This window comes from Staurois parvus, unplaced genomic scaffold (genome assembly GCF_062004578.1).
Source record: "Staurois parvus isolate SC_StPar_1 unplaced genomic scaffold, SC_StPar_1.0 ptg000812l, whole genome shotgun sequence".
NCBI classification, from domain to species: Eukaryota; Metazoa; Chordata; class Amphibia; order Anura; family Ranidae; genus Staurois; species Staurois parvus.
The window spans coordinates 569,559-582,500 of record NW_028318608.1 but is presented as its reverse complement, the minus strand read 5'-3'; positions in this window follow the sequence as shown (position 1 = coordinate 582,500).

Here is a 12,942-nt window from a genome sequence, read left to right as displayed (position 1 = left end):
GTTCATCATGTCAGTGGAAGATGGAGCGTCGGGGGTTATCGCCGCCATGGAGAAAAATGGTTGTGAGCCCGAGAGGTCAGGAGGACGAGATAATATTTGGGGTTAGTGTGGCCTTTGTGGAGAACGGGTCAATCTGGGAACATTGTTACTTCAGAGATAACGTTTATCGAATTGTAATTAGTTACATACAATCATCTACCATATATAGACAATATATTGCCGAAAGTATTGGGCCCCGCCCTTTCCATGCACATGACCTTTAATGGCTTCCCAGTCTTAGTCCGTAGGGTTCAGTATTGAGTTGGCCCCGCCCTTTCCACACACATGACCTTCAATGGCCTCCCAGTCTTAGTCCGTAGTGTTCAATATTGAGTTGGCCCCACCCTTTCCACACACATGACCTTTAATGGCCTCCCAGTCTTAGTTCGTAGGGTTCAATATTGAGTTGGCCCCGCCCTTTACACGCACATGACTTTTAATGAGCTCCCAGTCTTAGTCCGTAGGGTTCAATATTGAGTCGGCCCCGCCCTTTCCACTCAAATGACTTTTAATGACCTCCCAGTCTTTGTCCGTAAGGTTCAATATTGAGTTGGCCCTGCCCTTTCCACGCACATGACCTTTAATGACCTCCCAGTCTTAGTCCGTAGGGTTCAATATTGAGTTGGCCCCGCCCTTTCCACACACATGACCTTTAATGGCCTCCCAGTCTTAGTCCGTAGGGTTCAGTATTGAGTTGGCCCCGCCCTTTCCACACACATGACCTTTAATGGCCTCCCAGTCTTAGTCCATAGTGTTCAATATTGAGTTGGCCCCGCCCTTTCCACACACATGACCTTTAATGGCCTCCCAGTCTTAGTTCGTAGGGTTCAATATTGAGTTGGCCCCGCCCTTTCCACTCACATGACTTTTAATGACCTCCCAGTCTTTGTCCGTAAGGTTCAATATTGAGTTGGCCCTGCCCTTTCCACGCACATGACTTTTAATGACCTCCCAGTCTTAGTCCGTAGGGTTCAATATTGAGTTGGCCCCGCCCTTTCCACTCACATGACTTTTAATGACCTCCCAGTCTTAGTTCGTAGGGTTCAATATTGAGTTGGCCCCGCCCTTTCCATGCACATGACCTTTAATGTCCCCCCAGTCTTTGTCCGTAAGGTTCAATATTGAGTTGGCCCTGCCCTTTCCACGCACATGACCTTTAATGACCTCCCAGTCTTAGTCCGTAGGAATCAATATTGAGTTGGCCCCACTCTTTCCACGCACATGACCTTTAATGGCCTCCCAGTCTTAGTCCGTGGGGTTCAATATTAAGTTGGCCCCGCCCTTTCCATGCACATGACCTTTAATGCCCCCCAGTCTTAGTCCGTAGGGTTCAATATTGAGTTGGCCTCGCCCTTTCCACGCACATGACCTTTAATAACCTCTCAGTCTTAGTCCCTAGGGTTCAATATTGAGTTGGCCCCGCCCTTTCCATGCACATGATCTTTAATGGCCTCCCAGTCTTAGTCCGTAGGGTTCAATATTGTCAGGGCAGGAGCTGTGGAATGGACAGGCAGGCCTATGGTAAGGTCACGCACTGACTGACGACAACCACCACCCACAGACCGGAGTCCCTCAGGGCGCGGAGTCTAAGTCCCAGCTGTGGTAATGGCCGCCGCCAATGGCGTGTAGCTGGTAGGAACCAGATCAGACAATAGCGTAGTCGGACAGGCCGGGTCGACAACAACAGGACAAACAGTACAGAACAGTAGACAAGAATAACAGGTCACAGGCCGGGTTCAGCAACGGGAGGTCAGATCAAAGGAAAATGCAGAGAATGGTCTAGTCAAAAGCCGAGTCAGATTCCAGGAGAGTCACGAGAGTATAAACAGAGCTATTGCAACACAAACACACAAGACACGAATGCAGAGAGCAGGCTTAAATGTGATGAACCACACCCTTCTGAGGAGGAGCCGCAGAAGCCTGAAGGCATAAAGGTTCCCACCATGCTTTGCAGAAACCCAAGATGGACACCAGCACATGGGATGCACAAGCTCTGAGGAAAGGTAGGACCTTGACAAATATTGAGTTGGCCCCGCCCTTTCCACACACACGACCTTTAATGGCACCCCAGTCTTAGTCCGTAGGGTTCAATATTGAGTTGGCCCCGCCCTTTCCACACACATGACCTTTAATGACCCCCCAGTCTTTGTCCGTAGGGTTCAATATTGAGTTGGCCCCGCCCTTTGCAGCTATAACAGCTTCAACTCTTCTGGGAAGGCCGTCCACAAGGTTTAGGAGGGTGTCTATGGGAAGGTTGGACCATTCTTCCAGAAGCACATTTGCCAGGTCAGGCACTGATGTCGGGGGAGGAGGACTGGCTCGCAGTCTCCGCTCTAATTCATCCCAAAGGTGTTCTATGGGGTTGAGGTCAGGACTCTGTGCAGGACAGTCAAGTTCCTCCACCCCAAACTAGCTCCTCCATGTCTTTATGGACCTTGCTTTGTGTACTGGTGGGCAGTCATGTTGGAACAGGACGGGGCCATCCCCAAACTCTTCCCACAAAGTTGGGAGCATGAAATTGTCCAGAATGTCGCCTTAAGAGTTCCCTTCACTGGAACTAGGAGGCCAAGCCCAACTCCTGAAACACAACCCCACACCATAATCCCCCTCCACCAAACCAAGACATGTCCATCGGATTACCAGACAGAGAAGCGTGATTGGTCACTCCAGAGATCACGCCCCCACTGCTCTAGAGTTCAGTGGTGGCATGCTTTACACCACAGCATCCGACGCTTTGCATTGCACTTGGTGATGGAAGGCTTGGATGCAGCTGCTCAGCCATGGAAACCCATTCCATGAAGCTCTCTACACACTGTTGTTGGGCTCATCTGAAGGCCACACCAAGTTTGGAGGTCTTTAGCTATTGACTCTGCAGACACTTGGTGACTTCTGCGCACTGTGCGCTTCAGCATGCACTGACCCCGCCCTGTCATGTGACGTGGCCTACCACTTGGTGGCTGAGTGGCTGTTGTTCCCAGTTGCTTCCACTTTGTTATAATCCCACTAACAGTTGAGCGTGGAATATTTAGTAGCCAGGAAATGTCACGGATGGACTTATTGCCCAGGTGGCCACCTATCACGGGACCACGCTTGGAGTCACTGAGCTCCTGAGAGCGACCCATTCTTTCACCAATGTTTGTAGAAGCAGTCTGCATGCCTAGGGGCTTGATTGTATACACCTGTGTCCATGGGGGGGGGGATTGGAACACCTGAATCACATGATATGGAGGGGATTGGAACACCTGAATCACATGATTGGGAGGGGATTGGAGCACCTGAACCCCATGATATAGAGGGGATTGGAACACCTGAATCCAATGATTTGGAGGGGATTGGAACACCTGAATCACATGATATGGAGGGGATTGGAACACCTGAATCACATGATTGGGAGGGGATTGGAGCACCTGAATCACATGATATGGAGGGGATTGGAACACCTAATTCACATGATTGGGAGGGGATTGGAGCACCTGAATCACATGATATGGAGGGGATTGGGACACCTGAATCACATGATTGGGAGGGTTGGGATAATACTTTGGGCAATATAGTGTATGTATATACTGTACCTCTCAGCAGATGGGCCTTGGAGTGTTACTAAACCCTGGACCCCGCATTCACTGTATCCGCTCTCCCCGGACCCCGCATTCACTATATCCGCTCTCCCCGGACCCCGCATTCACTATATCCGCTCTCCACGGACCCCGCATTCACTGTATCCGCTCTCCCCGGACCCCGCATTCACTATATCCGCTCTCCCCGGACCCCGCATTCACTATATCCGCTCTCCCCAGACCCCGCATTCAATATATCCGGTCTCCCCGGACCCCGCATTCACTATATCCGCTCTCCCCGGACCCCGCATTCACTATATCCGCTCTCCCCGGACCCCGCATTCACTATATCCGCTCTCCACGGACCCCGCATTCACTATATCCGCTCTCCCCGGACCCCGCATTCACTATATCCGCTCTCCACGGACCCCGCATTCACTGTATCCGCTCTCCCCGAACCCCGCATTCACTGTATCCCCTCTCCCCGGACCCCGCATTCACTGTATCCTCTCTCCCCGGACCCCGGATTCACTATATCCGCTCTCCCCGGACCCCGCATTCACTATATCCGCTCTCCCCGGACCCCGCATTCACTGTATCCGCTCTCCCCGGACCCCGCATTCACTATATCCGCTCTCCCCGGACCCCGCATTCACTATATCCACTCTCCCCGGACCCCGCATTCACTGTATCCCCTCTCCCCGGACCCCGCATTCACTGTATCCTCTCTCCCCGGACCCCGGATTCACTATATCCGCTCTCCCCGGACCCCGCATTCATTGTATCCTCTCTCCCCAGACCCCGCATTCATTATATCCGCTCTCCCCGGACCCTGCATTCATTGTATCCTCTCTCCCGGACCCCGCATTCATTGTATCCTCTCTCCCGGACCCCGCATTCACTATATCCGCTCTCCCCGGACCCCGCATTCACTATATCCGCTCTCCCCAGACCCCGCATTCACTATATCCAGTCTCCCCAGACCCCGCATTCACTATATCCTCTCTCCCCGGACCCCGCATTCACTGTATCCTCTCTCCCGGACCCCGCATTCATTATATCCGCTCTCCCCGGACCCCGCATTCACTATATCCTCTCTCCCCGGACCCCGCATTCACTATATCCGCTCTCCCCGGACCCCGCATTCACTATATCCGCTCTCCCCGGACCCCGCATTCACTATATCCGCTCTCCCCGGACCCCGCATTCACTATATCCGCTCTCCCCGGACCCCGCATTCACTATATCCGCTCTCCCCGGACTCCGCATTCACTATATCTGGTCTCTCACAGTACACAGAACATGGGAATGCAATTATTTTAGTAAATCCCTTTTCTCATCAGCATTATCTAGCAGTCTTGTGACATCTATCAGTGTCCAGTAGAGCACTGGTTAAAGCTTGCAGGAGGAGTTTTCATTCTCCCCTGATTGTCCTATAAAACTGCATAACCCTTCTGACTGGACAGTGCTGATTGGCCCTGTGCTGATCACATGCACTCTCCCAAGAAAAAGATAAATACTCTCTAGCAATACACACCAAACTGAGCATGTGCATCTTGCCCCCAAGGCTCTGTACTATCAACAGATGGATTGGAACAGTAGAAGAAGGGGAGGATCAGAGAAGACAGGATCAAACAACCTTTTTACACAATGCGGAGGATTAACCCCTTAGGTTCCACAGTGAGTAGAACAAGCATGCTTTACTACTAAGAATTCAGAGAAAAGGGGGCGGAGAGATTAAATATCTGCAGAGCTCAGTGAGGAGAGCTCTGAGAGCTGATTGGAGGGAAAAGACAGCCCCCCACCCACCCACCTCCCAGGAACACAGCTGAGGTTGCCAATCAGCTGGAGGTCCCTCCCTTGTCACCATTTTTCTCTTGGTGTCGGGAAAACTTGTCAGAAGTGATTCACATTGATAGCAGAGGAAGGTGGCAGCAAACAGAAATGACACTTAGTGCTCTGGACTGAGACAAGTACACACTGTAGAGAAGTGGTCTTTAAATTGTGGCTCTGGGGCCAGATGTGGCCCTTTGCTTGCTTTTATTCCGCCCTCGGGGCACTATTTCATCCACTGATACCAACAATGGGCCATCCCCCCCCCCCTCCCCTGACACCAATGATGGGGCCCAATTCTTCCCAATGACACCAACAATGGGGCCAAAAGACACCAAAGATAGGGCACTTTTTTTTCCCTCTGACATTGGGACCTTTTTTTTACTCCCAATAGCCACAGTCCGCCCCCCCTCCCTAAAATCTGAAGGACAGTAAACTTGCCCTTTGTATAGAAAGTTTGAAGACCCCTGCTATAGGAGTATATGCTTTCGTGCTGAAATATATTTACTGTCTGGGGCTTCACAACCAATAAATAGTAAAAATGTTGCAAAATAGATCTTTTTACGGCAAATTTTTGCATAAGCAGCTCAACAAACCTTCTGCTGCAAAAAAATTGCAGATTCCAAAATCTGTTTAGCTGAAATGATTCTGCTCCAGTCCCACCCACATGGAAGAAAGATATATTTGAAATATATTTTTAAAATATTCTTCCCAAATATATTGACATATATTTGAGATACTACAATTTTGGCCGTATTCAAAATATTTCAATAAATACACATATATATATATACACAGTGGGGCAGAAAAGTATTTAGTCCCCACCAATTGTACAAGTTCTCCCACTTACAAAGATGAGAGAGGCCTGTAATTGGCATCATAGGGAGACCTCAACTATGAGAGACAAAATGAGAAAACAAATCCAGACAATCTCATTGGCTGATCTGGAAAGAATTTATTTGCAAATTATGGTGGAAAATAAGTATTTGGTCAATATGAAAAGTTCCTCTCAATACTTTGTTATATATCCTTTGTTGGCAATGACAGAGGTCAGACGTTTCCTGGAAGTCTTCACAAGGTTGGCACACACTGTTGCTGGTATGTTGGCCCATCCTCCATGCAGATCTCCTCTAGAGCAGTGATGTTTTGTGGCTGTCGCTGGGCAACACGGACTTTCAACTCCCTCCAAAGGTTTTCTATGGGGTTGAGATCTGGAGACTGGCTAGGCCACTCCAGGACCTTGAAATGCTTCTTACGAAGCCACTCCTTCATTGCCCGGGCGGTATGTTTGGGATCATTGTCATGTTGGAAGACCCAGCCACGTTTCATCTTCAATGCCCTTGCTGATGGAAGGAGGTTTGCACTCAAAATCTCACGATACATGGCCCCATTCATTCTGTCCTGTACATGGATCAGTTGTCCTGGTCCCTTTGCGGAGAAACAGCCCCAAAGCATGATGTTGCCACCCCCATGCTTCACAGTAGGTATGGTGTTCTTTGGATGCAACTCAGCATTCTCTCTCCTCCAAACACGACGAGTTGTGTTTCTACCAAACAGTTCTATTTTGGTTTCATCTGACCATATGACATTCTCCCAATCCTCTTCTGGATCATCCAAATGTTCTCTAGCAAACTTTAGATGGGCCCCGGACATGTACTGGCTTAAGCAGGGGAACACACCTGGCACTGCAGGATCTGAGTCCCTGGCGGTGTAGTGTGTTACTGATGGTAGCCTTTGTTACGTTGGTCCCAGCTCTCTGCAGGTCATTCACTAGGTCCCCCCGTGTGGTCCTGGGATTTTTGCTCACCGTTCTTGTGATCATTTTGACCCCACGGGGTGAGATCTTGCGTGGAGCCCCAGATGGAGGGAGATTATCAGTGGTCTTGTATGTCTTCCATTTTCTAATTATTGCTTCCACAGTTGATTTGTTCACACCAAGCTACTTGCCTATTGCAGATTCAGTCTTCCCAGCCTGGTGCAGGTCTACAATTTTTATTATAAATAATCACAATGAATCCCCAATTTTCTATATAAGCACACTTCGCCTCTACCCTTAGAGGCGTACAAATATAAACACTAATATGCTCAATAATAAATAATATTAAACCTATCCCCTAATTTGTGATAAATAAAGTCCCATAAAGCAGTCAAAAGCTCTCAATAAAAATCATATATCCCTTTGAAAAATAAGTCCAAGTGTCCAAAATTATTTTGTGTCCAAAAATATATAAAATTATGTTCAGATCCTCAGCCTCTTGTAGCAACTTGATTTACCTCAAAGAAAAAAACATAAAGGCCACATAGTGCATTATCCTTAGTGCATATAAATTATATAAAACTCCTCCCGTGATAATTCACCCAAGTGAAAAAAAGTGTAAGCAAAAAGATACATATATATATATATATATATATATATATATATATACATACACATATACATAAACACATATGCAAACACAAAATGTAGTGCAAAACTGTGCAAGTGAACCACTCTTTTGTGCTCCAAACACACGACAGAGTACACTTCTACTAAAGTAAGGAGTCAATACCCTTACCAATGTTCCAAAACCACTTTTGCCTTGGAAACACACATCAAGAAGACTGTATGATGGGATGAGTTTTTCAAACAAAGCTATGTATACCATGCGATAAACAAGATTTTAATATTGTAAGCAGTACCATTAAAGCGTGTGAAATCTAGTGTGTGGCGGTATTACACTATATTTTGCTTTATATTTGGGTATGTGGATGACGGATATGTCGGAGAGAGGTCTGAGATACTAATGTGGATGGATCCACATGGTGTTAGGAGGTGGAAGTGAAACTCGAGGATACTGGCAGGAGGAAAAACTCATCCCATCATACAGTCTTCTTGATGTGTGTTTCCAAGGCAAAAGTGGTTTTGGAACATTGGTAAGGGTATTGACTCCTTACTTTAGTAGAAGTGTACTCTGTCGTGTGTTTGGAGCACAAAAGAGTGGTTCACTTGCACAGTTTTGCACTACATTTTGTGTTTGCATATGTGTTTATGTATATGTGTATGTATATATATATATATATATATATATATATATGTATCTTTTTGCTTACACTTTTTTTCACTTGGGTGAATTATCACGGGAGGAGTTTTATATAATTTATATGCACTAAGGATAATGCACTATGTGGCCTTTATGTTTTTTTCTTTGAGGTAAATCAAGTTGCTACAAGAGGCTGAGGATCTGAACATAATTTTATATATTTTTGGACACAAAATAATTTTGGACACTTGGACTTATTTTTCAAAGGGATATATGATTTTTATTGAGAGCTTTTGACTGCTTTATGGGACTTTATTTATCACAAATTAGGGGATAGGTTTAATATTATTTATTATTGAGCATATTAGTGTTTATAGGTCTACAATTTTGTTTCTGGTGTCCTTCGACAGCTCTTCGGTCTTCACCATAGTGGAGTTTGGAGTGTGACTGTTTGAGGTTGTGGACAGGTGTCTTTTATACTGATAACAAGTTCAAACCGGTGCCATTGATACAGGTAATGAGTGCAGGACAGAGGAGCCTCTTAAAGAAGAAGGTCCAGGTCTGGGAGAGCCAGAAATCTTGCTTGTTTGTAGGTGACCAAATACTTATTTTCCACCATAATTTGCAAATAAATTCTTTCCAGATCAGCCAATGTGATTGTCTGGATTTGTTTTCTCATTTTGTCTCTCATAGTTGAGGTCTCCCTATGATGCCAATTACAGGCCTCTCTCATCTTTGTAAGTGGGAGAACTTGTACAATTGGTGGTGACTAAATACTTTTTTGCCCCACTGTATATATACACACATATCTATATATATATATTTATTTATTCATTGAAATATATTGAAAATGGTCAAAATTGTAGTATTTCAAATATATGTCAATGTATTTGGGAAGATTATTTTTAAAATATATTTGAATTAAAAGAAAAAATGTATGTATATATATATAAATATATACATACTGTATGTTGAAATGTGTTTTTTTTACAAAATATATGAAAAATATTTTTAACAATACATTTTCAAATATACTGTATGTCTTTAAAAATACATTTAATCTACATTTTTGGAATGCATTTACAGATACATGTAAAAATATATGTTAAAATGACCTTTTTTATACAGTATGTTAAAAAAAAATCTGAAGAATATATTTAAAAAATATATATTTTTAAAAATGTTTTTCATATATTTTGTAATATATAAAAAAAATGCATTTCAACATGCAGTATATATATATATATATATATACATATCTATATATATAGCTATCTATGTGTATATATATATTTATTTATTGATAGAAATATATTTAATATGGTAGCAGAATCATTTCAGCTAAACAATGTATTTGGGAAAATTATTTTGAAAATATATTTGAATTAAAAGACAAACGTTTTATATATATATATATATATATATATATATATATATACACATACATACTGTATGTTGAAATGCGGTTTTATTACAAAATATATGAAAAATATTTTTAACAATACATTTTCAAATATACTGTATGTCTTTAAAAATACATTTAATCTACATTTTTGGAATGCATTTACAGATACATGTAAAAATATATGTTAAAATGACCTTTTTTATACAGTATGTTAAAAAAAAATCTGAAGAATATATTTAAAAAATATATATTTTTAAAAATGTTTTTCATATATTTAGTAATATATAAAAAAAAATGCATTTCAACATGCAGTATATATATATATATATATATATACATATATATATATATAGCTATCTATGTGTATATATATATTTATTTATTGATAGAAATATATTTAATATGGTAGCAGAATCATTTCAGCTAAACAATGTATTTGGGAAAATTATTTTGAAAATATATTTGAATTAAAAGACAAACGTTTTATATTTATATATATATATATATATATATATATATATACTGTATATATATACAGTTGTGTCCAAAATTATTCAACCCCCACTGAAATTGAGTGTTTTGGCCAGTTTGACATTGCTTTTGATCATTCAGTCATCTTGCTTACATTTACATTAAAGAGGCACTTGTAGGTCAGACAAATATAACATAACAGTTATAATGAAATAACCACAAATGTCTTTTCTGTGCTCACAGCATTATCAGTTTTATTCAACCCCCAAGTGACATTCAATCTTAGTACTTAGTACAGCATCCTTTTACAGTTATAACAGCTTTTAAACGTGAAGCATAGCTTGACACAAGTGTCTTGCAGCGATCTACGGGTATCTTCGCCCATTCTTCATGGGCAAAGGCCTCCAGTTCAGTCACATTCTTAGGCTTGCGCACTGCAACTGCTTTCTTTAAGTCCCACCAGAGGTTCTCAATCGGATTTAAGTCTGGTGACTGCGATGGCCACTCCAAAATGTTCCAGCCTTTCCTCTGCAACCATGCTCTAGTGGACTTGGAGGTATGCTTGGGATCATTGTCCTGTTGAAAGGTCCAACGTCTCCCAAGCCTCAGGTGTGTGACGGACTGCATCACGTTTCCATCCAATATCTCCTGGTACTGAAGAGAATTCATGGTACCTTGCACACGCTGAAGCTTCCCTGTACCTGCAGAAGCAAAACAGCCCCAAAGCATGATTGACCCTCCACCATGCTTCACAGTAGGCAAGGTGTTCTTTTCATCATAGGCCTTGTTCTTCCTCCTCCAAACATAGCGTTGATCCATGGGCCCAAACAGTTCTAATTTTGTTTCATCAGTCCACAGAACACTATCCCACAACTTTTGTGGTTTGTCCACATGGCTTTTGGCATACTGCAGTCGACTCTTCTTATTCTTTGGAGACAGCAAGGGGGTACGCCTGGGAGTTCTGGCACGGAGGCCTTCATTACGCAGTGTGCGTCTTATTGTCTGGGCTGAAACTTCTGTACCCACATCTGACAAATCTTTTCTCAGTTCCTCAGCAGTCACACGGGGACTTCTCTCCACTCTACGCTTCAGGTAGCGCACAGCAGTCGAAGTCAGCATCTTCTTTCTGCCACGACCAGGTAGCGTTTCAACAGTGCCCTTTGCCTTGAATTTGCGAATGATGCTTCCTAAGGTGTCTCTTGGTATGTTTAACATCTTTGCAATCTTCTTATAGCCATTGCCCTTCCTGTGAAGAGAAATCACCTCTTCTCTTGTCTTCCTGGACCATTCTCTTGCCTTCACCATGTTTGTAACCACACCAGTAAATGTCTAGAAGGAGCTGAGTATCACAGTCATTTTAAAGCTGCCTAATTGGTGCTTATTATGCTTGATTGCTGCTCGGTGACATCCACAGGTGTTTTCAATACCTGATGGAAAGCACCTGTATGAACCTCTGTTCTTCAGAGTGGTAGTCTTTAAGGGGTTGAATAATTGTGGCAATGAAGAAACCACATAAGAACCATTTACTACTGTATTACATAAACAATTGATGTCATTTTAGTTGCATTTGGGTAGTTACAACGTCCTTGTAGGATTTGATTCTGAATACAATTCCAAATGTACACTATAGTCCCTAAACCCCTTTACAGCATTGGGGGTTGAATAATTTTGGACACAACTGTATATATACATACTGTATGTTGAAATGCGGTTTTATTACAAAATATATGAAAAATATTTTTAAAAATACATTTTCAAATATACTGTATGACTTTAAAAACACATTTAATCTACATTTATGGAATGCATTTACAAATATATGTAAAATATGTTAAAATGACCTTTTTTATATGTTAAAAAAATCTGAATATATATATTTTTTTTCTTTACATATATTTCTAAATACATTCCAAAAATGTAGATTTGTATTTTTAAAGACATCCAGTATATTTGAAATGTATTTTTAAAAATACTTTTCATATATTTTGTAATAAAAACTCATTTCAACATGCAGTATGTATATGTATAGAGAGAGAGAGAGAGAAATATATTTTGAAATATATTGAATACGGCCAAAATGTAAGTATTTCAAATAGATGTCAATATATTTCGGAAGAATATTTGAAAAATATATTTGAAATATACAGTATTTTTCTTCCATGTGGGCAAGTACTCAGTGCCGCTGTCATTAGACGCAGGACATGCACCTCGTAGAGCCAGGGTAGGTGTAGCAGCTCCCATGTGTGTATCCTGCATGGCTAAAATAATTCCTGATCTTCCAAAAAAAAAAAAAACAAAAGCAAAAAAAAAAAAAAAAAAAAGACTCTCTAGAACCCATACCGGCTCCACTTTTTTCCCGAATATACTTCCCAGCTGTAGTTTGGAGAGTTTCCCGCCTTCATACTTCTTCTTCTGTATTATGTAAATCCTGTTCCAGTCTCAGGGATTTGACTGATGCGAATAATTAGCATTTTCAGCGCCTGACGTGGCGCAGGAGTTATTGGCCATAAATTTCTCCGGTGTGCGATGTTCACCGTTTTGGCGGTATTAAATAACCGGCTGTCACCCTGAAAGAGACAGCGCAGCAGGAAAGACGGCAGAAGCAGAAGGTCCTTCA